This window comes from Hydractinia symbiolongicarpus, chromosome 7, assembly GCF_029227915.1.
Source record: "Hydractinia symbiolongicarpus strain clone_291-10 chromosome 7, HSymV2.1, whole genome shotgun sequence".
Lineage (NCBI taxonomy): Eukaryota > Metazoa > Cnidaria > Hydrozoa > Anthoathecata > Hydractiniidae > Hydractinia > Hydractinia symbiolongicarpus.
The window spans coordinates 33059231-33081616 of record NC_079881.1 but is presented as its reverse complement, the minus strand read 5'-3'; the positions used below and the strand labels follow the sequence as shown (position 1 = coordinate 33081616).

General features: G+C 47.4%; 38 non-coding genes and 1 pseudogene across 38 annotated transcripts; all 39 read left to right on the top strand.

Moving 5' to 3' along the window:
* The first annotated feature begins 2122 nt into the window (after positions 1-2122).
* Positions 2123-2205, top strand: LOC130650083 (U4 spliceosomal RNA; annotated as a pseudogene).
* A 7-nt stretch (positions 2206-2212) lies between these two features.
* LOC130650513 (U4 spliceosomal RNA) lies at positions 2213-2351 on the top strand. The gene has a single exon (XR_008983900.1). It is a non-coding gene; the product is annotated as a U4 spliceosomal RNA (small nuclear RNA).
* A 395-nt stretch (positions 2352-2746) lies between these two features.
* Positions 2747-2885, top strand: LOC130650512 (U4 spliceosomal RNA). Its single transcript, XR_008983899.1, has one exon. It is a non-coding gene; the product is annotated as a U4 spliceosomal RNA (small nuclear RNA).
* Positions 2886-3280: 395 nt separating this feature from the next.
* Positions 3281-3419, top strand: LOC130650511 (U4 spliceosomal RNA). Its single transcript, XR_008983898.1, has one exon. It is a non-coding gene; the product is annotated as a U4 spliceosomal RNA (small nuclear RNA).
* Positions 3420-3814: 395 nt separating this feature from the next.
* Positions 3815-3953, top strand: LOC130650510 (U4 spliceosomal RNA). The gene has a single exon (XR_008983896.1). It is a non-coding gene; the product is annotated as a U4 spliceosomal RNA (small nuclear RNA).
* Positions 3954-4348: 395 nt separating this feature from the next.
* Positions 4349-4487, top strand: LOC130650509 (U4 spliceosomal RNA). Its single transcript, XR_008983895.1, has one exon. It is a non-coding gene; the product is annotated as a U4 spliceosomal RNA (small nuclear RNA).
* A 395-nt stretch (positions 4488-4882) lies between these two features.
* Positions 4883-5021, top strand: LOC130650508 (U4 spliceosomal RNA). Its single transcript, XR_008983894.1, has one exon. It is a non-coding gene; the product is annotated as a U4 spliceosomal RNA (small nuclear RNA).
* Positions 5022-5416: 395 nt separating this feature from the next.
* LOC130650507 (U4 spliceosomal RNA) lies at positions 5417-5555 on the top strand. Its single transcript, XR_008983893.1, has one exon. It is a non-coding gene; the product is annotated as a U4 spliceosomal RNA (small nuclear RNA).
* A 395-nt stretch (positions 5556-5950) lies between these two features.
* LOC130650505 (U4 spliceosomal RNA) lies at positions 5951-6089 on the top strand. The gene has a single exon (XR_008983892.1). It is a non-coding gene; the product is annotated as a U4 spliceosomal RNA (small nuclear RNA).
* Positions 6090-6484: 395 nt separating this feature from the next.
* On the top strand, positions 6485-6623 carry LOC130650503 (U4 spliceosomal RNA). Its single transcript, XR_008983890.1, has one exon. It is a non-coding gene; the product is annotated as a U4 spliceosomal RNA (small nuclear RNA).
* Positions 6624-7018: 395 nt separating this feature from the next.
* LOC130650502 (U4 spliceosomal RNA) lies at positions 7019-7157 on the top strand. The gene has a single exon (XR_008983889.1). It is a non-coding gene; the product is annotated as a U4 spliceosomal RNA (small nuclear RNA).
* Positions 7158-7552: 395 nt separating this feature from the next.
* LOC130650501 (U4 spliceosomal RNA) lies at positions 7553-7691 on the top strand. Its single transcript, XR_008983888.1, has one exon. It is a non-coding gene; the product is annotated as a U4 spliceosomal RNA (small nuclear RNA).
* A 395-nt stretch (positions 7692-8086) lies between these two features.
* LOC130650042 (U4 spliceosomal RNA) lies at positions 8087-8225 on the top strand. Its single transcript, XR_008983447.1, has one exon. It is a non-coding gene; the product is annotated as a U4 spliceosomal RNA (small nuclear RNA).
* Positions 8226-8620: 395 nt separating this feature from the next.
* Positions 8621-8759, top strand: LOC130650500 (U4 spliceosomal RNA). Its single transcript, XR_008983887.1, has one exon. It is a non-coding gene; the product is annotated as a U4 spliceosomal RNA (small nuclear RNA).
* A 395-nt stretch (positions 8760-9154) lies between these two features.
* Positions 9155-9293, top strand: LOC130650499 (U4 spliceosomal RNA). Its single transcript, XR_008983885.1, has one exon. It is a non-coding gene; the product is annotated as a U4 spliceosomal RNA (small nuclear RNA).
* A 395-nt stretch (positions 9294-9688) lies between these two features.
* Positions 9689-9827, top strand: LOC130649834 (U4 spliceosomal RNA). The gene has a single exon (XR_008983250.1). It is a non-coding gene; the product is annotated as a U4 spliceosomal RNA (small nuclear RNA).
* Positions 9828-10222: 395 nt separating this feature from the next.
* Positions 10223-10361, top strand: LOC130650498 (U4 spliceosomal RNA). Its single transcript, XR_008983884.1, has one exon. It is a non-coding gene; the product is annotated as a U4 spliceosomal RNA (small nuclear RNA).
* Positions 10362-10756: 395 nt separating this feature from the next.
* On the top strand, positions 10757-10895 carry LOC130650497 (U4 spliceosomal RNA). Its single transcript, XR_008983883.1, has one exon. It is a non-coding gene; the product is annotated as a U4 spliceosomal RNA (small nuclear RNA).
* Positions 10896-11290: 395 nt separating this feature from the next.
* On the top strand, positions 11291-11429 carry LOC130650496 (U4 spliceosomal RNA). The gene has a single exon (XR_008983882.1). It is a non-coding gene; the product is annotated as a U4 spliceosomal RNA (small nuclear RNA).
* A 395-nt stretch (positions 11430-11824) lies between these two features.
* On the top strand, positions 11825-11963 carry LOC130650494 (U4 spliceosomal RNA). The gene has a single exon (XR_008983881.1). It is a non-coding gene; the product is annotated as a U4 spliceosomal RNA (small nuclear RNA).
* Positions 11964-12358: 395 nt separating this feature from the next.
* On the top strand, positions 12359-12497 carry LOC130649972 (U4 spliceosomal RNA). Its single transcript, XR_008983382.1, has one exon. It is a non-coding gene; the product is annotated as a U4 spliceosomal RNA (small nuclear RNA).
* A 395-nt stretch (positions 12498-12892) lies between these two features.
* On the top strand, positions 12893-13031 carry LOC130650493 (U4 spliceosomal RNA). Its single transcript, XR_008983880.1, has one exon. It is a non-coding gene; the product is annotated as a U4 spliceosomal RNA (small nuclear RNA).
* Positions 13032-13426: 395 nt separating this feature from the next.
* Positions 13427-13564, top strand: LOC130649874 (U4 spliceosomal RNA). Its single transcript, XR_008983290.1, has one exon. It is a non-coding gene; the product is annotated as a U4 spliceosomal RNA (small nuclear RNA).
* A 395-nt stretch (positions 13565-13959) lies between these two features.
* On the top strand, positions 13960-14098 carry LOC130650491 (U4 spliceosomal RNA). The gene has a single exon (XR_008983878.1). It is a non-coding gene; the product is annotated as a U4 spliceosomal RNA (small nuclear RNA).
* Positions 14099-14493: 395 nt separating this feature from the next.
* On the top strand, positions 14494-14632 carry LOC130650490 (U4 spliceosomal RNA). The gene has a single exon (XR_008983877.1). It is a non-coding gene; the product is annotated as a U4 spliceosomal RNA (small nuclear RNA).
* Positions 14633-15027: 395 nt separating this feature from the next.
* On the top strand, positions 15028-15166 carry LOC130650489 (U4 spliceosomal RNA). Its single transcript, XR_008983876.1, has one exon. It is a non-coding gene; the product is annotated as a U4 spliceosomal RNA (small nuclear RNA).
* A 395-nt stretch (positions 15167-15561) lies between these two features.
* Positions 15562-15700, top strand: LOC130650488 (U4 spliceosomal RNA). The gene has a single exon (XR_008983874.1). It is a non-coding gene; the product is annotated as a U4 spliceosomal RNA (small nuclear RNA).
* A 395-nt stretch (positions 15701-16095) lies between these two features.
* On the top strand, positions 16096-16234 carry LOC130650487 (U4 spliceosomal RNA). The gene has a single exon (XR_008983873.1). It is a non-coding gene; the product is annotated as a U4 spliceosomal RNA (small nuclear RNA).
* Positions 16235-16629: 395 nt separating this feature from the next.
* Positions 16630-16768, top strand: LOC130649936 (U4 spliceosomal RNA). Its single transcript, XR_008983348.1, has one exon. It is a non-coding gene; the product is annotated as a U4 spliceosomal RNA (small nuclear RNA).
* A 395-nt stretch (positions 16769-17163) lies between these two features.
* Positions 17164-17302, top strand: LOC130650486 (U4 spliceosomal RNA). Its single transcript, XR_008983872.1, has one exon. It is a non-coding gene; the product is annotated as a U4 spliceosomal RNA (small nuclear RNA).
* A 395-nt stretch (positions 17303-17697) lies between these two features.
* On the top strand, positions 17698-17836 carry LOC130650485 (U4 spliceosomal RNA). The gene has a single exon (XR_008983871.1). It is a non-coding gene; the product is annotated as a U4 spliceosomal RNA (small nuclear RNA).
* A 395-nt stretch (positions 17837-18231) lies between these two features.
* LOC130650483 (U4 spliceosomal RNA) lies at positions 18232-18370 on the top strand. Its single transcript, XR_008983870.1, has one exon. It is a non-coding gene; the product is annotated as a U4 spliceosomal RNA (small nuclear RNA).
* Positions 18371-18765: 395 nt separating this feature from the next.
* On the top strand, positions 18766-18904 carry LOC130650482 (U4 spliceosomal RNA). The gene has a single exon (XR_008983869.1). It is a non-coding gene; the product is annotated as a U4 spliceosomal RNA (small nuclear RNA).
* A 395-nt stretch (positions 18905-19299) lies between these two features.
* Positions 19300-19438, top strand: LOC130650481 (U4 spliceosomal RNA). Its single transcript, XR_008983868.1, has one exon. It is a non-coding gene; the product is annotated as a U4 spliceosomal RNA (small nuclear RNA).
* A 395-nt stretch (positions 19439-19833) lies between these two features.
* LOC130650479 (U4 spliceosomal RNA) lies at positions 19834-19972 on the top strand. The gene has a single exon (XR_008983866.1). It is a non-coding gene; the product is annotated as a U4 spliceosomal RNA (small nuclear RNA).
* Positions 19973-20367: 395 nt separating this feature from the next.
* On the top strand, positions 20368-20506 carry LOC130649869 (U4 spliceosomal RNA). The gene has a single exon (XR_008983285.1). It is a non-coding gene; the product is annotated as a U4 spliceosomal RNA (small nuclear RNA).
* Positions 20507-20901: 395 nt separating this feature from the next.
* Positions 20902-21040, top strand: LOC130650478 (U4 spliceosomal RNA). Its single transcript, XR_008983865.1, has one exon. It is a non-coding gene; the product is annotated as a U4 spliceosomal RNA (small nuclear RNA).
* Positions 21041-21435: 395 nt separating this feature from the next.
* Positions 21436-21574, top strand: LOC130650477 (U4 spliceosomal RNA). Its single transcript, XR_008983863.1, has one exon. It is a non-coding gene; the product is annotated as a U4 spliceosomal RNA (small nuclear RNA).
* A 395-nt stretch (positions 21575-21969) lies between these two features.
* On the top strand, positions 21970-22108 carry LOC130650476 (U4 spliceosomal RNA). Its single transcript, XR_008983862.1, has one exon. It is a non-coding gene; the product is annotated as a U4 spliceosomal RNA (small nuclear RNA).
* Positions 22109-22386: the final 278 nt, after the last annotated feature.

Sequence of the window (22386 nt, the reverse complement as noted above, 5' to 3'; positions counted from 1 at the left end):
TGTTTTTTGATTTTCCCAGAATGAGCAGTTTGCACTTCTCAGAATTTAACTGAAGCCCATTATTGGAAAACCATGTGCTAACAGTTGAAAAAGCACTTTCTAAACATAACTTTATCTCCTCAAATTGTTTTCCATATGTATAAAGTGTATTGTCATCTGCGTAATTACAAATTTTAACATCAGCTCTATCATTAAAAATAAACATTAAATCATTTATATAAATATTGAATAAAAGTGGACCCAGAATCGAACCTTGTGGAACACCACTAATAATTTCTTTCCACAAGCTGAAATAGCCATCAATTCCGACTCTTTGGAACCGATTGGTGAGAAAACTCCTTAAAAGACCTAAAGCACTTTTTGAGAAACCATATGCATGTAGTTTCGCTATTAACAGATTATGATCCACACAATCAAATGCTTTACTCAAATCCATCAATAACGCCCCTACAGCATTTCCTTTATCGAGATCTTTTCGCCACGATTCTATCATGTGAAGCAAAACATGCTGGCTGCTAAAACCCTTTCGAAAACCTGACAAAAGAGGTGATAATTTATTATCAATAAATTCATAAATCTGATCAAACATAATACGTTCAAAAATTTTTGACGCACTGCTCAGTTTACTAACAGGACGATAATTCAATTTTGATGAACGATCTCCGTTTTTAAATAGTGGACAAATATCAGCCAATTTCATTGCTCCAGGGAAAACTTCATCGACAATAGATTTCTCAAACAGCTTGTTGAGATGTTCTCCGTATACATCGACGTAATATTTGAGGAAACATGGTGGAATTGCTCCTTTGGGACCAGATTTGTTTTCTTTTAGGTTACCAATATACTTTTTCATGATGTCAATTTCAATTGATTTGAACCTCATTTTGTTGGTAGTGGTAACATGTTTCTTTATCCATATTATACTTGGATGCTGTTCGTAATTCTTGATGACGTTTTCAATATCGTTTTTAATATCGTTATAGTTTTCGTGCGGAATTCCATCAATATTCAAAGAATTCGTGACATTAACAAAATGATCATTTATTATATTTGCTATATGTTCTTTTTCACAAATTATTTGATCATTTTCAACTATTACTTGGACTGTATCTTTTACACATTTGTTGGAAAATATCGGCTTTACAGTTTTCCAGAACTTTTTGTTATCAAAAATGTTGTTCATATTTAGTGATGTGTAATAAATTCTTTTCGCGTCTCTACAAACAGTGACACATTTGTTTCTTTGCCTTTTAAAGTTTTCCCAGTTTTTAATAGAAGGGTGCTTATTGTAGATATTTTTAAATCTCGATCGAGTCATTATCTCCTTTCGTACTGCTTTTGTTATAAATGGAGAGTTATTATTTCTAACAACTTTGTATTTTATAGGGGCGTGTTTGCTGACCAACTGACTGAATTGTTCGTCAAAGTCGTTGTAATTTAAGTCATTGTTTGATGCAATAAGTGACTCAAGGTCATGTTTAAAATGTTCGTCATTAAAAAGTCTGTAACAACGATAATTTATAATTTTAGGATCTTTCTTTGGTATTTCCACATTTAAGAAAGTTACAACTATATCGTGATAATCAGAAAGGTCGTTTTCCAAAATGCTGGTGTGGTGGAATCGTTTAGAATCAGACACCCATATGTGATCGACACATGATGGATTTTGTAATGATTTGTGACACGTTGGTTTTTTAATGAGGTTTTTTAAACGGTTTTACCGTCGTCATGCATGATTGACTTCGCCGTTCGTTTATACATTCCACTAAAACTTCTAAAAAACCGGTCAAATCAGTCAACTGTTTTTTCAAAAAAGTGTTATCTTCCTGTAACATTATAATACGGTTTTCTAAAATTCTATGATTATCACCAAATTTATTCTTGTCGTTTGCAATTTGTTTTACTTCTGACATAATCTCAGTACGAAGTATATCTATACGTTGTTCTATACACTTCTGTAAACCATTAGAAATAGTTTCATTATCTTCACAATCTCCACAGCAAGATCTAAGATCCATTTCCAATATCTCATTGCTGGAAAGCAGCTTTCCATTTAAGTTAACATACTCAAAATCTTTAACAACTTTAATACAACGTCTCTGCTTATCCGCCATCTTTTCCTCGTTTTGCGCAGTGGCATTACCATAGCCAATGAGGTTTAACCGAGGCGTGGTGATTGCTAATTGAAAACTTTTCCCAATATTGTTGGGTTAGCTTTGCGCAGTGGCATTACCATAGCCAATGAGGTTTAACCGAGGCGTGGTGATTGCTAATTGAAAACTTTTCCCAATATCCCGCATGACGGCGTGAAACATCGCCGGCGTTGCAATATTTGGAGGTTCCCACTGGGACCATGCCTAAAAATAGAAATCTGCTGAGCTCACGAAGACTGCGTCGAATGCAAGAAAAGCGCAAAAATTCTTGTTTGCTCGCTTCCGAATGGAGAAGAACCCTTTCGTGTAAAGCAGGACACATTATGCATCGCCTCTTTTCAACGCAACTGGTCACTTCCGCAGACGGTGGGCATTCTAGGTGTAAATGGCGAATCAGTGGTGGAGACAAAGCGCTCGTTGCGGCACTGGCCCTTACTCTCACGACGACACCGGACACTTGTCTTAGTTCGGCTATGCATATGAAAACTGTTTAAGTGGCACAAGGGAAAGGCGAGGTGGGGACCAAAATGCCGTAACCACAAGCAATCGACAACGTTAAAGAAGCACGCGATGGTTGCCGTTCTTGTTGGGTTAGCTTTGCGCAGTGGCATTACCATAGCCAATGAGGTTTAACCGAGGCGTGGTGATTGCTAATTGAAAACTTTTCCCAATATCCCGCATGACGGCGTGAAACATCGCCGGCGTTGCAATATTTGGAGGTTCCCACTGGGACCATGCCTAAAAATAGAAATCTGCTGAGCTTACGAAGACTGCGTCGAATGCAAGAAAAGCGCAAAAATTCTTGTTTGCTCGCTTCCGAATGGAGAAGAACCCTTTCGTGTAAAGCAGGACACATTATGCATCGCCTCTTTTCAACGCAACTGGTCACTTCCGCAGACGGTGGGCATTCTAGGTGTAAATGGCGAATCAGTGGTGGAGACAAAGCGCTCGTTGCGGCACTGGCCCTTACTCTCACGACGACACCGGACACTTGTCTTAGTTCGGCTATGCATATGAAAACTGTTTAAGTGGCACAAGGGAAAGGCGAGGTAGGGACCAAAATGCCGTAACCACAAGCAATCGACAACGTTAAAGAAGCACGCGATGGTTGCCGTTCTTGTTGGGTTAGCTTTGCGCAGTGGCATTACCATAGCCAATGAGGTTTAACCGAGGCGTGGTGATTGCTAATTGAAAACTTTTCCCAATATCCCGCATGACGGCGTGAAACATCGCCGGCGTTGCAATATTTGGAGGTTCCCACTGGGACCATGCCTAAAAATAGAAATCTGCTGAGCTCACGAAGACTGCGTCGAATGCAAGAAAAGCGCAAAAATTCTTGTTTGCTCGCTTCCGAATGGAGAAGAACCCTTTCGTGTAAAGCAGGACACATTATGCATCGCCTCTTTTCAACGCAACTGGTCACTTCCGCAGACGGTGGGCATTCTAGGTGTAAATGGCGAATCAGTGGTGGAGACAAAGCGCTCGTTGCAGCACTGGCCCTTACTCTCACGACGACACCGGACACTTGTCTTAGTTCGGCTATGCATATGAAAACTGTTTAAGTGGCACAAGGGAAAGGCGAGGTGGGGACCAAAATGCCGTAACCACAAGCAATCGACAACGTTAAAGAAGCACGCGATGGTTGCCGTTCTTGTTGGGTTAGCTTTGCGCAGTGGCATTACCATAGCCAATGAGGTTTAACCGAGGCGTGGTGATTGCTAATTGAAAACTTTTCCCAATATCCCGCATGACGGCGTGAAACATCGCCGGCGTTGCAATATTTGGAGGTTCCCACTGGGACCATGCCTAAAAATAGAAATCTGCTGAGCTCACGAAGACTGCGTCGAATGCAAGAAAAGCGCAAAAATTCTTGTTTGCTCGCTTCCGAATGGAGAAGAACCCTTTCGTGTAAAGCAGGACACATTATGCATCGCCTCTTTTCAACGCAACTGGTCACTTCCGCAGACGGTGGGCATTCTAGGTGTAAATGGCGAATCAGTGGTGGAGACAAAGCGCTCGTTGCGGCACTGGCCCTTACTCTCACGACGACAACGGACACTTGTCTTAGTTCGGCTATGCATATGAAAACTGTTTAAGTGGCACAAGGGAAAGGCGAGGTGGGGACCAAAATGCCGTAACCACAAGCAATCGACAACGTTAAAGAAGCACGCGATGGTTGCCGTTCTTGTTGGGTTAGCTTTGCGCAGTGGCATTACCATAGCCAATGAGGTTTAACCGAGGCGTGGTGATTGCTAATTGAAAACTTTTCCCAATATCCCGCATGACGGCGTGAAACATCGCCGGCGTTGCAATATTTGGAGGTTCCCACTGGGACCATGCCTAAAAATAGAAATCTGCTGAGCTCACGAAGACTGCGTCGAATGCAAGAAAAGCGCAAAAATTCTTGTTTGCTCGCTTCCGAATGGAGAAGAACCCTTTCGTGTAAAGCAGGACACATTATGCATCGCCTCTTTTCAACGCAACTGGTCACTTCCGCAGACGGTGGGCATTCTAGGTGTAAATGGCGAATCAGTGGTGGAGACAAAGCGCTCGTTGCGGCACTGGCCCTTACTCTCACGACGACAACGGACACTTGTCTTAGTTCGGCTATGCATATGAAAACTGTTTAAGTGGCACAAGGGAAAGGCGAGGTGGGGACCAAAATGCCGTAACCACAAGCAATCGACAACGTTAAAGAAGCACGCGATGGTTGCCGTTCTTGTTGGGTTAGCTTTGCGCAGTGGCATTACCATAGCCAATGAGGTTTAACCGAGGCGTGGTGATTGCTAATTGAAAACTTTTCCCAATATCCCGCATGACGGCGTGAAACATCGCCGGCGTTGCAATATTTGGAGGTTCCCACTGGGACCATGCCTAAAAATAGAAATCTGCTGAGCTCACGAAGACTGCGTCGAATGCAAGAAAAGCGCAAAAATTCTTGTTTGCTCGCTTCCGAATGGAGAAGAACCCTTTCGTGTAAAGCAGGACACATTATGCATCGCCTCTTTTCAACGCAACTGGTCACTTCCGCAGACGGTGGGCATTCTAGGTGTAAATGGCGAATCAGTGGTGGAGACAAAGCGCTCGTTGCGGCACTGGCCCTTACTCTCACGATGACAACGGACACTTGTCTTAGTTCGGCTATGCATATGAAAACTGTTTAAGTGGCACAAGGGAAAGGCGAGGTGGGGACCAAAATGCCGTAACCACAAGCAATCGACAACGTTAAAGAAGCACGCGATGGTTGCCGTTCTTGTTGGGTTAGCTTTGCGCAGTGGCATTACCATAGCCAATGAGGTTTAACCGAGGCGTGGTGATTGCTAATTGAAAACTTTTCCCAATATCCCGCATGACGGCGTGAAACATCGCCGGCGTTGCAATATTTGGAGGTTCCCACTGGGACCATGCCTAAAAATAGAAATCTGCTGAGCTCACGAAGACTGCGTCGAATGCAAGAAAAGCGCAAAAATTCTTGTTTGCTCGCTTCCGAATGGAGAAGAACCCTTTCGTGTAAAGCAGGACACATTATGCATCGCCTCTTTTCAACGCAACTGGTCACTTCCGCAGACGGTGGGCATTCTAGGTGTAAATGGCGAATCAGTGGTGGAGACAAAGCGCTCGTTGCGGCACTGGCCCTTACTCTCACGACGACAACGGACACTTGTCTTAGTTCGGCTATGCATATGAAAACTGTTTAAGTGGCACAAGGGAAAGGCGAGGTGGGGACCAAAATGCCGTAACCACAAGCAATCGACAACGTTAAAGAAGCACGCGATGGTTGCCGTTCTTGTTGGGTTAGCTTTGCGCAGTGGCATTACCATAGCCAATGAGGTTTAACCGAGGCGTGGTGATTGCTAATTGAAAACTTTTCCCAATATCCCGCATGACGGCGTGAAACATCGCCGGCGTTGCAATATTTGGAGGTTCCCACTGGGACCATGCCTAAAAATAGAAATCTGCTGAGCTCACGAAGACTGCGTCGAATGCAAGAAAAGCGCAAAAATTCTTGTTTGCTCGCTTCCGAATGGAGAAGAACCCTTTCGTGTAAAGCAGGACACATTATGCATCGCCTCTTTTCAACGCAACTGGTCACTTCCGCAGACGGTGGGCATTCTAGGTGTAAATGGCGAATCAGTGGTGGAGACAAAGCGCTCGTTGCGGCACTGGCCCTTACTCTCACGACGACAACGGACACTTGTCTTAGTTCGGCTATGCATATGAAAACTGTTTAAGTGGCACAAGGGAAAGGCGAGGTGGGGACCAAAATGCCGTAACCACAAGCAATCGACAACGTTAAAGAAGCACGCGATGGTTGCCGTTCTTGTTGGGTTAGCTTTGCGCAGTGGCATTACCATAGCCAATGAGGTTTAACCGAGGCGTGGTGATTGCTAATTGAAAACTTTTCCCAATATCCCGCATGACGGCGTGAAACATCGCCGGCGTTGCAATATTTGGAGGTTCCCACTGGGACCATGCCTAAAAATAGAAATCTGCTGAGCTCACGAAGACTGCGTCGAATGCAAGAAAAGCGCAAAAATTCTTGTTTGCTCGCTTCCGAATGGAGAAGAACCCTTTCGTGTAAAGCAGGACACATTATGCATCGCCTCTTTTCAACGCAACTGGTCACTTCCGCAGACGGTGGGCATTCTAGGTGTAAATGGCGAATCAGTGGTGGAGACAAAGCGCTCGTTGCGGCACTGGCCCTTACTCTCACGACGACAACGGACACTTGTCTTAGTTCGGCTATGCATATGAAAACTGTTTAAGTGGCACAAGGGAAAGGCGAGGTGGGGACCAAAATGCCGTAACCACAAGCAATCGACAACGTTAAAGAAGCACGCGATGGTTGCCGTTCTTGTTGGGTTAGCTTTGCGCAGTGGCATTACCATAGCCAATGAGGTTTAACCGAGGCGTGGTGATTGCTAATTGAAAACTTTTCCCAATATCCCGCATGACGGCGTGAAACATCGCCGGCGTTGCAATATTTGGAGGTTCCCACTGGGACCATGCCTAAAAATAGAAATCTGCTGAGCTCACGAAGACTGCGTCGAATGCAAGAAAAGCGCAAAAATTCTTGTTTGCTCGCTTCCGAATGGAGAAGAACCCTTTCGTGTAAAGCAGGACACATTATGCATCGCCTCTTTTCAACGCAACTGGTCACTTCCGCAGACGGTGGGCATTCTAGGTGTAAATGGCGAATCAGTGGTGGAGACAAAGCGCTCGTTGCGGCACTGGCCCTTACTCTCACGACGACAACGGACACTTGTCTTAGTTCGGCTATGCATATGAAAACTGTTTAAGTGGCACAAGGGAAAGGCGAGGTGGGGACCAAAATGCCGTAACCACAAGCAATCGACAACGTTAAAGAAGCACGCGATGGTTGCCGTTCTTGTTGGGTTAGCTTTGCGCAGTGGCATTACCATAGCCAATGAGGTTTAACCGAGGCGTGGTGATTGCTAATTGAAAACTTTTCCCAATATCCCGCATGACGGCGTGAAACATCGCCGGCGTTGCAATATTTGGAGGTTCCCACTGGGACCATGCCTAAAAATAGAAATCTGCTGAGCTCACGAAGACTGCGTCGAATGCAAGAAAAGCGCAAAAATTCTTGTTTGCTCGCTTCCGAATGGAGAAGAACCCTTTCGTGTAAAGCAGGACACATTATGCATCGCCTCTTTTCAACGCAACTGGTCACTTCCGCAGACGGTGGGCATTCTAGGTGTAAATGGCGAATCAGTGGTGGGGACAAAGCGCTCGTTGCGGCACTGGCCCTTACTCTCACGACGACAACGGACACTTGTCTTAGTTCGGCTATGCATATGAAAACTGTTTAAGTCGCACAAGGGAAAGGCGAGGTGGGGACCAAAATGCCGTAACCACAAGCAATCGACAACGTTAAAGAAGCACGCGATGGTTGCCGTTCTTGTTGGGTTAGCTTTGCGCAGTGGCATTACCATAGCCAATGAGGTTTAACCGAGGCGTGGTGATAGCTAATTGAAAACTTTTCCCAATATCCCGCATGACGGCGTGAAACATCGCCGGCGTTGCAATAATTGGAGGTTCCCACTGGGACCATGCCTAAAAATAGAAATCTGCTGAGCTCACGAAGACTGCGTCGAATGCAAGAAAAGCGCAAAAATTCTTGTTTGCTCGCTTCCGAATGGAGAAGAACCCTTTCGTGTAAAGCAGGACACATTATGCATCGCCTCTTTTCAACGCAACTGGTCACTTCCGCAGACGGTGGGCATTCTAGGTGTAAATGGCGAATCAGTGGTGGAGACAAAGCGCTCGTTGCGGCACTGGCCCTTACTCTCACGACGACAACGGACACTTGTCTTAGTTCCGCTATGCATATGAAAACTGTTTAAGTGGCACAAGGGAAAGGCGAGGTGGGGACCAAAATCCCGTAACCACAAGCAATCGACAACGTTAAAGAAGCACGCGATGGTTGCCGTTCTTGTTGGGTTAGCTTTGCGCAGTGGCATTACCATAGCCAATGAGGTTTAACCGAGGCGTGGTGATTGCTAATTGAAAACTTTTCCCAATATCCCGCATGACGGCGTGAAACATCGCCGGCGTTGCAATATTTGGAGGTTCCCACTGGGACCATGCCTAAAAATAGAAATCTGCTGAGCTCACGAAGACTGCGTCGAATGCAAGAAAAGCGCAAAAATTCTTGTTTGCTCGCTTCCGAATGGAGAAGAACCCTTTCGTGTAAAGCAGGACACATTATGCATCGCCTCTTTTCAACGCAACTGGTCACTTCCGCAGACGGTGGGCATTCTAGGTGTAAATGGCGAATCAGTGGTGGAGACAAAGCGCTCGTTGCGGCACTGGCCCTTACTCTCACGACGACAACGGACACTTGTCTTAGTTCGGCTATGCATATGAAAACTGTTTAAGTGGCACAAGGGAAAGGCGAGGTGGGGACCAAAATGCCGTAACCACAAGCAATCGACAACGTTAAAGAAGCACGCGATGGTTGCCGTTCTTGTTGGGTTAGCTTTGCGCAGTGGCATTACCATAGCCAATGAGGTTTAACCGAGGCGTGGTGATTGCTAATTGAAAACTTTTCCCAATATCCCGCATGACGGCGTGAAACATCGCCGGCGTTGCAATATTTGGAGGTTCCCACTGGGACCATGCCTAAAAATAGAAATCTGCTGAGCTCACGAAGACTGCGTCGAATGCAAGAAAAGCGCAAAAATTCTTGTTTGCTCGCTTCCGAATGGAGAAGAACCCTTTCGTGTAAAGCAGGACACATTATGCATCGCCTCTTTTCAACGCAACTGGTCACTTCCGCAGACGGTGGGCATTCTAGGTGTAAATGGCGAATCAGTGGTGGAGACAAAGCGCTCGTTGCGGCACTGGCCCTTACTCTCACGACGACAACGGACACTTGTCTTAGTTCGGCTATGCATATGAAAACTGTTTAAGTGGCACAAGGGAAAGGCGAGGTGGGGACCAAAATGCCGTAACCACAAGCAATCGACAACGTTAAAGAAGCACGCGATGGTTGCCGTTCTTGTTGGGTTAGCTTTGCGCAGTGGCATTACCATAGCCAATGAGGTTTAACCGAGGCGTGGTGATTGCTAATTGAAAACTTTTCCCAATATCTCGCATGACGGCGTGAAACATCGCCGGCGTTGCAATATTTGGAGGTTCCCACTGGGACCATGCCTAAAAATAGAAATCTGCTGAGCTCACGAAGACTGCGTCGAATGCAAGAAAAGCGCAAAAATTCTTGTTTGCTCGCTTCCAAATGGAGAAGAACCCTTTCGTGTAAAGCAGGACACATTATGCATCGCCTCTTTTCAACGCAACTGGTCACTTCCGCAGACGGTGGGCATTCTAGGTGTAAATGGCGAATCAGTTTTGGAGACAAAGCGCTCGTTGCGGCACTGGCCCTTACTCTCACGACGACAACGGACACTTGTTTTAGTTCGGCTATTCATATGAAAACTGTTTAAGTGGCACAAGGGAAAGGCGAGGTGGGGACCAAAATGCCGTAACCACAAGCAATCGACAACGTTAAAGAAGCATGCGATGGTTGCCGTTCTTGTTGGGTTAGCTTTGCGCAGTGGCATTACCATAGCCAATGAGGTTTAACCGAGGCGTGGTGATTGCTAATTGAAAACTTTTCCCAATATCCCGCATGACGGCGTGAAACATCGCCGGCGTTGCAATATTTGGAGGTTCCCACTGGGACCATGCCTAAAAATAGAAATCTGCTGAGCTCACGAAGACTGCGTCGAATGCAAGAAAAGCGCAAAAATTCTTGTTTGCTCGCTTCCGAATGGAGAAGAACCCTTTCGTGTAAAGCAGGACACATTATGCATCGCCTCTTTTCAACGCAACTGGTCACTTCCGCAGACGGTGGGCATTCTAGGTGTAAATGGCGAATCAGTGGTGGAGACAAAGCGCTCGTTGCGGCACTGGCCCTTACTCTCACGACGACAACGGACACTTGTCTTAGTTCGGCTATGCATATGAAAACTGTTTAAGTGGCACAAGGGAAAGGCGAGGTGGGGACCAAAATGCCGTAACCACAAGCAATCGACAACGTTAAAGAAGCACGCGATGGTTGCCGTTCTTGTTGGGTTAGCTTTGCGCAGTGGCATTACCATAGCCAATGAGGTTTAACCGAGGCGTGGTGATTGCTAATTGAAAACTTTTCCCAATATCCCGCATGACGGCGTGAAACATCGCCGGCGTTGCAATATTTGGAGGTTCCCACTGGGACCATGCCTAAAAATAGAAATCTGCTGAGCTCACGAAGACTGCGTCGAATGCAAGAAAAGCGCAAAAATTCTTGTTTGCTCGCTTCCGAATGGAGAAGAACCCTTTCGTGTAAAGCAGGACACATTATGCATCGCCTCTTTTCAACGCAACTGGTCACTTCCGCAGACGGTGGGCATTCTAGGTGTAAATGGCGAATCAGTGGTGGAGACAAAGCGCTCGTTGCGGCACTGGCCCTTACTCTCACGACGACAACGGACACTTGTCTTAGTTCGGCTATGCATATGAAAACTGTTTAAGTCGCACAAGGGAAAGGCGAGGTGGGGACCAAAATGCCGTAACCACAAGCAATCGACAACGTTAAAGAAGCACGCGATGGTTGCCGTTCTTGTTGGGTTAGCTTTGCGCAGTGGCATTACCATAGCCAATGAGGTTTAACCGAGGCGTGGTGATTGCTAATTGAAAACTTTTCCCAATATCCCGCATGACGGCGTGAAACATCGCCGGCGTTGCAATATTTGGAGGTTCCCACTGGGACCATGCCTAAAAATAGAAATCTGCTGAGCTCACGAAGACTGCGTCGAATGCAAGAAAAGCGCAAAAATTCTTGTTTGCTCGCTTCCGAATGGAGAAGAACCCTTTCGTGTAAAGCAGGACACATTATGCATCGCCTCTTTTCAACGCAACTGGTCACTTCCGCAGACGGTGGGCATTCTAGGTGTAAATGGCGAATCAGTGGTGGAGACAAAGCGCTCGTTGCGGCACTGGCCCTTACTCTCACGACGACAACGGACACTTGTCTTAGTTCGGCTATGCATATGAAAACTGTTTAAGTCGCACAAGGGAAAGGCGAGGTGGGGACCAAAATGCCGTAACCACAAGCAATCGACAACGTTAAAGAAGCACGCGATGGTTGCCGTTCTTGTTGGGTTAGCTTTGCGCAGTGGCATTACCATAGCCAATGAGGTTTAACCGAGGCGTGGTGATTGCTAATTGAAAACTTTTCCCAATATCCCGCATGACGGCGTGAAACATCGCCGGCGTTGCAATATTTGGAGGTTCCCACTGGGACCATGCCTAAAAATAGAAATCTGCTGAGCTCACGAAGACTGCGTCGAATGCAAGAAAAGCGCAAAAATTCTTGTTTGCTCGCTTCCAAATGGAGAAGAACCCTTTTGTGTAAAGCAGGACACATTATGCATCGCCTCTTTTCAACGCAACTGGTCACTTCCGCAGACGGTGGGCATTCTAGGTGTAAATGGCGAATCAGTGGTGGAGACAAAGCGCTCGTTGCGGCACTGGCCCTTACTCTCACGACGACAACGGACACTTGTCTTAGTTCGGCTATGCATATGAAAACTGTTTAAGTGGCACAAGGGAAAGGCGAGGTGGGGACCAAAATGCCGTAACCACAAGCAATCGACAACGTTAAAGAAGCACGCGATGGTTGCCGTTCTTGTTGGGTTAGCTTTGCGCAGTGGCATTACCATAGCCAATGAGGTTTAACCAAGGCGTGGTGATTGCTAATTGAAAACTTTTCCCAATATCCCGCATGACGGCGTGAAACATCGCCGGCGTTGCAATATTTGGAGGTTCCCACTGGGACCATGCCTAAAAATAGAAATCTGCTGAGCTCACGAAGACTGCGTCGAATGCAAGAAAAGCGCAAAAATTCTTGTTTGCTCGCTTCCAAATGGAGAAGAACCCTTTCGTGTAAAGCAGGACACATTATGCATCGCCTCTTTTCAACGCAACTGGTCACTTCCGCAGACGGTGGGCATTCTAGGTGTAAATGGCGAATCAGTGGTGGAGACAAAGCGCTCGTTGCGGCACTGGCCCTTACTCTCACGACGACAACGGACACTTGTCTTAGTTCGGCTATGCATATGAAAACTGTTTAAGTGGCACAAGGGAAAGGCGAGGTGGGGACCAAAATGCCGTTACCACAAGCAATCGACAACGTTAAAGAAGCACGCGATGGTTGCCGTTCTTGTTGGGTTAGCTTTGCGCAGTGGCATTACCATAGCCAATGAGGTTTAACCGAGGCGTGGTGATTGCTAATTGAAAACTTTTCCCAATATCCCGCATGACGGCGTGAAACATCGCCGGCGTTGCAATATTTGGAGGTTCCCACTGGGACCATGCCTAAAAATAGAAATCTGCTGAGCTCACGAAGACTGCGTCGAATGCAAGAAAAGCGCAAAAATTCTTGTTTGCTCGCTTCCGAATGGAGAAGAACCCTTTAGTGTAAAGCAGGACACATTATGCATCGCCTCTTTTCAACGCAACTGGTCACTTCCGCAGACGGTGGGCATTCTAGGTGTAAATGGCGAATCAGTGGTGGAGACAAAGCGCTCGTTGCGGCACTGGCCCTTACTCTCACGACGACAACGGACACTTGTCTTAGTTCGGCTATGCATATGAAAACTGTTTAAGTGGCACAAGGGAAAGGCGAGGTGGGGACCAAAATGCCGTAACCACAAGCAATCGACAACGTTAAAGAAGCACGCGATGGTTGCCGTTCTTGTTGGGTTAGCTTTGCGCAGTGGCATTACCATAGCCAATGAGGTTTAACCGAGGCGTGGTGATTGCTAATTGAAAACTTTTCCCAATATCCCGCATGACGGCGTGAACATCGCCGGCGTTGCAATATTTGGAGGTTCCCACTGGGACCATGCCTAAAAATAGAAATCTGCTGAGCTCACGAAGACTGCGTCGAATGCAAGAAAAGCGCAAAAATTCTTGTTTGCTCGCTTCCGAATGGAGAAGAACCCTTTCGTGTAAAGCAGGACACATTATGCATCGCCTCTTTTCAACGCAACTGGTCACTTCCGCAGACGGTGGGCATTCTAGGTGTAAATGGCGAATCAGTGGTGGAGACAAAGCGCTCGTTGCGGCACTGGCCCTTACTCTCACGACGACAACGGACACTTGTCTTAGTTCGGCTATGCATATGAAAACTGTTTAAGTGGCACAAGGGAAAGGCGAGGTGGGGACCAAAATGCCGTAACCACAAGCAATCGACAACGTTAAAGAAGCACGCGATGGTTGCCGTTCTTGTTGGGTTAGCTTTGCGCAGTGGCATTACCATAGCCAATGAGGTTTAACCGAGGCGTGGTGATTGCTAATTGAAAACTTTTCCCAATATCCCGCATGACGGCGTGAAACATCGCCGGCGTTGCAATATTTGGAGGTTCCCACTGGGACCATGCCTAAAAATAGAAATCTGCTGAGCTCACGAAGACTGCGTCGAATGCAAGAAAAGCGCAAAAATTCTTGTTTGCTCGCTTCCGAATGGAGAAGAACCCTTTCGTGTAAAGCAGGACACATTATGCATCGCCTCTTTTCAACGCAACTGGTCACTTCCGCAGACGGTGGGCATTCTAGGTGTAAATGGCGAATCAGTGGTGGAGACAAAGCGCTCGTTGCGGCACTGGCCCTTACTCTCGCGACGACAACGGACACTTGTCTTAGTTCGGCTATGCATATGAAAACTGTTTAAGTGGCACAAGGGAAAGGCGAGGTGGGGACCAAAATGCCGTAACCACAAGCAATCGACAACGTTAAAGAAGCACGCGATGGTTGCCGTTCTTGTTGGGTTAGCTTTGCGCAGTGGCATTACCATAGCCAATGAGGTTTAACCGAGGCGTGGTGATTGCTAATTGAAAACTTTTCCCAATATCCCGCATGACGGCGTGAAACATCGCCGGCGTTGCAATATTTGGAGGTTCCCACTGGGACCATGCCTAAAAATAGAAATCTGCTGAGCTCACGAAGACTGCGTCGAATGCAAGAAAAGCGCAAAAATTCTTGTTTGCTCGCTTCCGAATGGAGAAGAACCCTTTCGTGTAAAGCAGGACACATTATGCATCGCCTCTTTTCAACGCAACTGGTCACTTCCGCAGACGGTGGGCATTCTAGGTGTAAATGGCGAATCAGTGGTGGAGACAAAGCGCTCGTTGCAGCACTGGCCCTTACTCTCACGACGACAACGGACACTTGTCTTAGTTCGGCTATGCATATGAAAACTGTTTAAGTGGCACAAGGGAAAGGCGAGGTGGGGACCAAAATGCCGTAACCACAAGCAATCGACAACGTTAAAGAAGCACGCGATGGTTGCCGTTCTTGTTGGGTTAGCTTTGCGCAGTGGCATTACCATAGCCAATGAGGTTTAACCGAGGCGTGGTGATTGCTAATTGAAAACTTTTCCCAATATCCCGCATGACGGCGTGAAACATCGCCGGCGTTGCAATATTTGGAGGTTCCCACTGGGACCATGCCTAAAAATAGAAATCTGCTGAGCTCACGAAGACTGCGTCGAATGCAAGAAAAGCGCAAAAATTCTTGTTTGCTCGCTTCCGAATGGAGAAGAACCCTTTCGTGTAAAGCAGGACACATTATGCATCGCCTCTTTTCAGCGCAACTGGTCACTTTCGCAGACGGTGGGCATTCTAGGTGTAAATGGCGAATCAGTGGTGGAGACAAAGCGCTCGTTGCGGCACTGGCCCTTACTCTCACGACGACAACGGACACTTGTCTTAGTTCGGCTATGCATATGAAAACTGTTTAAGTGGCACAAGGGAAAGGCGAGGTGGGGACCAAAATGCCGTAACCACAAGCAATCGACAACGTTAAAGAAGCACGCGATGGTTGCCGTTCTTGTTGGGTTAGCTTTGCGCAGTGGCATTACCATAGCCAATGAGGTTTAACCGAGGCGTGGTGATTGCTAATTGAAAACTTTTCCCAATATCCCGCATGACGGCGTGAAACATCGCCGGCGTTGCAATATTTGGAGGTTCCCACTGGGACCATGCCTAAAAATAGAAATCTGCTGAGCTCACGAAGACTGCGTCGAATGCAAGAAAAGCGCAAAAATTCTTGTTTGCTCGCTTCCGAATGGAGAAGAACCCTTTCGTGTAAAGCAGGACACATTATGCATCGCCTCTTTTCAACGCAACTGGTCACTTCCGCAGACGGTGGGCATTCTAGGTGTAAATGGCGAATCAGTGGTGGAGACAAAGCGCTCGTTGCGGCACTGGCCCTTACTCTCACGACGACAACGGACACTTGTCTTAGTTCGGCTATGAATATGAAAACTGTTTAAGTGGCACAAGGGAAAGGCGAGGTGGGGACCAAAATGCCGTAACCACAAGCAATCGACAACGTTAAAGAAGCACGCGATGGTTGCCGTTCTTGTTGGGTTAGCTTTGCGCAGTGGCATTACCATAGCCAATGAGGTTTAACCGAGGCGTGGTGATTGCTAATTGAAAACTTTTCCCAATATCCCGCATGACGGCGTGAAACATCGCCGGCGTTGCAATATTTGGAGGTTCCCACTGGGACCATGCCTAAAAATAGAAATCTGCTGAGCTCACGCAGACTGCGTCGAATGCAAGAAAAGCGCAAAAATTCTTGTTTGCTCGCTTCCGAATGGAGAAGAACCCTTTCGTGTAAAGCAGGACACATTATGCATCGCCTCTTTTCAACGCAACTGGTCACTTCCGCAGACGGTGGGCATTCTAGGTGTAAATGGCGAATCAGTGGTGGAGACAAAGCGCTCGTTGCGGCACTGGCCCTTACTCTCACGACGACAACGGACACTTGTCTTAGTTCGGCTATGCATATGAAAACTGTTTAAGTCGCACAAGGGAAAGGCGAGGTGGGGACCAAAATGCCGTAACCACAAGCAATCGACAACGTTAAAGAAGCACGCGATGGTTGCCGTTCTTGTTGGGTTAGCTTTGCGCAGTGGCATTACCATAGCCAATGAGGTTTAACCGAGGCGTGGTGATTGCTAATTGAAAACTTTTCCCAATGTCCTGCATGACGGCGTGAAACATCGCCGGCGTTGCAATATTTGGAGGTTCCCACTGGGACCATGCCTAAAAATAGAAATCTGCTGAGCTCACGAAGACTGCGTCGAATGCAAGAAAAGCGCAAAAATTCTTGTTTGCTCGCTTCCGAATGGAGAAGAACCCTTTCGTGTAAAGCAGGACACATTATGCATCGCCTCTTTTCAACGCAACTGGTCACTTCCGCAGACGGTGGGCATTCTAGGTGTAAATGGCGAATCAGTGGTGGAGACAAAGCGCTCGTTGCGGCACTGGCCCTTACTCTCACGACGACAACGGACACTTGTCTTAGTTCGGCTATGAATATGAAAACTGTTTAAGTGGCACAAGGGAAAGGCGAGGTGGGGACCAAAATGCCGTAACCACAAGCAATCGACAACGTTAAAGAAGCACGCGATGGTTGCCGTTCTTGTTGGGTTAGCTTTGCGCAGTGGCATTACCATAGCCAATGAGGTTTAACCGAGGCGTGGTGATTGCTAATTGAAAACTTTTCCCAATATCCCGCATGACGGCGTGAAACATCGCCGGCGTTGCAATATTTGGAGGTTCCCACTGGGACCATGCCTAAAAATAGAAATCTGCTGAGCTCACGAAGACTGCGTCGAATGCAAGAAAAGCGCAAAAATTCTTGTTTGCTCGCTTCCGAATGGAGAAGAACCCTTTCGTGTAAAGCAGGACACATTATGCATCGCCTCTTTTCAACGCAACTGGTCACTTCCGCAGACGGTGGGCATTCTAGGTGTAAATGGCGAATCAGTGGTGGAGACAAAGCGCTCGTTGCGGCACTGGCCCTTACTCTCACGACGACAACGGACACTTGTCTTAGTTCGGCTATGCATATGAAAACTGTTTAAGTCGCACAAGGGAAAGGCGAGGTGGGGACCAAAATGCCGTAACCACAAGCAATCGACAACGTTAAAGAAGCACGCGATGGTTGCCGTTCTTGTTGGGTTAGCTTTGCGCAGTGGCATTACCATAGCCAATGAGGTTTAACCGAGGCGTGGTGATTGCTAATTGAAAACTTTTCCCAATATCCCGCATGACGGCGTGAAACATCGCCGGCGTTGCAATATTTGGAGGTTCCCACTGGGACCATGCCTAAAAATAGAAATCTGCTGAGCTCACGAAGACTGCGTCGAATGCAAGAAAAGCGCAAAAATTCTTGTTTGCTCGCTTCCGAATGGAGAAGAACCCTTTCGTGTAAAGCAGGACACATTATGCATCGCCTCTTTTCAACACAACTGGTCACTTCCGCAGACGGTGGGCATTCTAGGTGTAAATGGCGAATCAGTGGTGGAGACAAAGCGCTCGTTGCGGCACTGGCCCTTACTCTCACGACGACAACGGACACTTGTCTTAGTTCGGCTATGCATATGAAAACTGTTTAAGTCGCACAAGGGAAAGGCGAGGTGGGGACCAAAATGCCGTAACCACAAGCAATCGACAACGTTAAAGAAGCACGCGATGGTTGCCGTTCTTGTTGGGTTAGCTTTGCGCAGTGGCATTACCATAGCCAATGAGGTTTAACCGAGGCGTGGTGATTGCTAATTGAAAACTTTTCCCAATATCCCGCATGACGGCGTGAAACATCGCCGGCGTTGCAATATTTGGAGGTTCCCACTGGGACCATGCCTAAAAATAGAAATCTGCTGAGCTCACGAAGACTGCGTCGAATGCAAGAAAAGCGCAAAAATTCTTGTTTGCTCGCTTCCGAATGGAGAAGAACCCTTTCGTGTAAAGCAGGACACATTATGCATCGCCTCTTTTCAACGCAACTGGTCACTTCCGCAGACGGTGGGCATTCTAGGTGTAAATGGCGAATCAGTGGTGGAGACAAAGCGCTCGTTGCGGCACTGGCCCTTACTCTCACGACGAGAACGGACACTTGTCTTAGTTCGGCTATGCATATGAAAACTGTTTAAGTCGCACAAGGGAAAGGCGAGGTGGGGACCAAAATGCCGTAACCACAAGCAATCGACAACGTTAAAGAAGCACGCGATGGTTGCCGTTCTTGTTGGGTTAGCTTTGCGCAGTGGCATTACCATAGCCAATGAGGTTTAACCGAGGCGTGGTGATTGCTAATTGAAAACTTTTCCCAATATCCCGCATGACGGCGTGAAACATCGCCGGCGTTGCAATATTTGGAGGTTCCCACTGGGACCATGCCTAAAAATAGAAATCTGCTGAGCTCACGAAGACTGCGTCGAATGCAAGAAAAGCGCAAAAATTCTTGTTTGCTCGCTTCCGAATGGAGAAGAACCCTTTCGTGTAAAGCAGGACACATTATGCATCGCCTCTTTTCAACGCAACTGGTCACTTCCGCAGACGGTGGGCATTCTAGGTGTAAATGGCGAATCAGTGGTGGAGACAAAGCGCTCGTTGCGGCACTGGCCCTTACTCTCACGACGACAACGGACACTTGTCTTAGTTCGGCTATGCATATGAAAACTGTTTAAGTCGCACAAGGGAAAGGCGAGGTGGGGACCAAAATGCCGTAACCACAAGCAATCGACAACGTTAAAGAAGCACGCGATGGTTGCCGTTCTTGTTGGGTTAGCTTTGCGCAGTGGCATTACCATAGCCAATGAGGTTTAACCGAGGCGTGGTGATTGCTAATTGAAAACTTTTCCCAATATCCCGCATGACGGCGTGAAACATCGCCGGCGTTGCAATATTTGGAGGTTCCCACTGGGACCATGCCTAAAAATAGAAATCTGCTGAGCTCACGAAGACTGCGTCGAATGCAAGAAAAGCGCAAAAATTCTTGTTTGCTCGCTTCCGAATGGAGAAGAACCCTTTCGTGTAAAGCAGGACACATTATGCATCGCCTCTTTTCAACGCAACTGGTCACTTCCGCAGACGGTGGGCATTCTAGGTGTAAATGGCGAATCAGTGGTGGAGACAAAGCGCTCGTTGCGGCACTGGCCCTTACTCTCACGACGACAACGGACACTTGTCTTAGTTCGGCTATGCATATGAAAACTGTTTAAGTGGCACAAGGGAAAGGCGAGGTGGGGACCAAAATGCCGTAACCACAAGCAATCGACAACGTTAAAGAAGCACGCGATGGTTGCCGTTCTTGTTGGGTTAGCTTTGCGCAGTGGCATTACCATAGCCAATGAGGTTTAACCGAGGCGTGGTGATTGCTAATTGAAAACTTTTCCCAATATCCCGCATGACGGCGTGAAACATCGCCGGCGTTGCAATATTTGGAGGTTCCCACTGGGACCATGCCTAAAAATAGAAATCTGCTGAGCTCACGAAGACTGCGTCGAATGCAAGAAAAGCGCAAAAATTCTTGTTTGCTCGCTTCCGAATGGAGAAGAACCCTTTCGTGTAAAGCAGGACACATTATGCATCGCCTCTTTTCAACGCAACTGGTCACTTCCGCAGACGGTGGGCATTCTAGGTGTAAATGGCGAATCAGTGGTGGAGACAAAGCGCTCGTTGCGGCACTGGCCCTTACTCTCACGACGACAACGGACACTTGTCTTAGTTCGGCTATGCATATGAAAACTGTTTAAGTGGCACAAGGGAAAGGCGAGGTGGGGACCAAAATGCCGTAACCACAAGCAATCGACAACGTTAAAGAAGCACGCGATGGTTGCCGTTCTTGTTGGGTTAGCTTTGCGCAGTGGCATTACCATGGCCAATGAGGTTTAACCGAGGCGTGGTGATTGCTAATTGAAAACTTTTCCCAATATCCCGCATGACGGCGTGAAACATCGCCGGCGTTGCAATATTTGGAGGTTCCCACTGGGACCATGCCTAAAAATAGAAATCTGCTGAGCTCACGAAGACTGCGTCGAATGCAAGAAAAGCGCAAAAATTCTTGTTTGCTCGCTTCCGAATGGAGAAGAACCCTTTCGTGTAAAGCAGGACACATTATGCATCGCCTCTTTTCAACGCAACTGGTCACTTCCGCAGACGGTGGGCATTCTAGGTGTAAATGGCGAATCAGTGGTGGAGACAAAGCGCTCGTTGCGGCACTGGCCCTTACTCTCACGACGACAACGGACACTTGTCTTAGTTCGGCTATGCATATGAAAACTGTTTAAGTCGCACAAGGGAAAGGCGAGGTGGGGACCAAAATGCCGTAACCACAAGCAATCGACAACGTTAAAGAAGCACGCGATGGTTGCCGTTCTTGTTGGGTTAGCTTTGCGCAGTGGCATTACCATAGCCAATGAGGTTTAACCGAGGCGTGGTGATTGCTAATTGAAAACTTTTCCCAATATCCCGCATGACGGCGTGAAACATCGCCGGCGTTGCAATATTTGGAGGTTCCCACTGGGACCATGCCTAAAAATAGAAATCTGCTGAGCTCACGAAGACTGCGTCGAATGCAAGAAAAGCGCAAAAATTCTTGTTTGCTCGCTTCCGAATGGAGAAGAACCCTTTCGTGTAAAGCAGGACACATTATGCATCGCCTCTTTTCAACGCAACTGGTCACTTCCGCAGACGGTGGGCATTCTAGGTGTAAATGGCGAATCAGTGGTGGAGACAAAGCGCTCGTTGCGGCACTGGCCCTTACTCTCACGACGACAACGGACACTTGTCTTAGTTCGGCTATGCATATGAAAACTGTTTAAGTCGCACAAGGGAAAGGCGAGGTGGGGACCAAAATGCCGTAACCACAAGCAATCGACAACGTTAAAGAAGCACGCGATGGTTGCCGTTCTTGTTGGGTTAGCTTTGCGCAGTGGCATTACCATAGCCAATGAGGTTTAACCGAGGCGTGGTGATTGCTAATTGAAAACTTTTCCCAATATCCCGCATGACGGCGTGAAACATCGCCGGCGTTGCAATATTTGGAGGTTCCCACTGGGACCATGCCTAAAAATAGAAATCTGCTGAGCTCACGAAGACTGCGTCGAATGCAAGAAAAGCGCAAAAATTCTTGTTTGCTCGCTTCCGAATGGAGAAGAACCCTTTCGTGTAAAGCAGGACACATTATGCATCGCCTCTTTTCAACGCAACTGGTCACTTCCGCAGACGGTGGGCATTCTAGGTGTAAATGGCGAATCAGTGGTGGAGACAAAGCGCTCGTTGCGGCACTGGCCCTTACTCTCACGACGACAACGGACACTTGTCTTAGTTCGGCTATGCATATGAAAACTGTTTAAGTGGCACAAGGGAAAGGCGAGGTGGGGACCAAAATGCCGTAACCACAAGCAATCGACAACGTTAAAGAAGCACGCGATGGTTGCCGTTCTTGTTGGGTTAGCTTTGCGCAGTGGCATTACCATAGCCAATGAGGTTTAACCGAGGCGTGGTGATTGCTAATTGAAAACTTTTCCCAATATCCCGCATGACGGCGTGAAACATCGCCGGCGTTGCAATATTTGGAGGTTCCCACTGGGACCATGCCTAAAAATAGAAATCTGCTGAGCTCACGAAGACTGCGTCGAATGCAAGAAAAGCGCAAAAATTCTTGTTTGCTCGCTTCCGAATGGAGAAGAACCCTTTCGTGTAAAGCAGGACACATTATGCATCGCCTCTTTTCAACGCAACTGGTCACTTCCGCAGACGGTGGGCATTCTAGGTGTAAATGGCGAATCAGTGGTGGAGACAAAGCGCTCGTTGCGGCACTGGCCCTTACTCTCACGACGACAACGGACACTTGTCTTAGTTCGGCTATG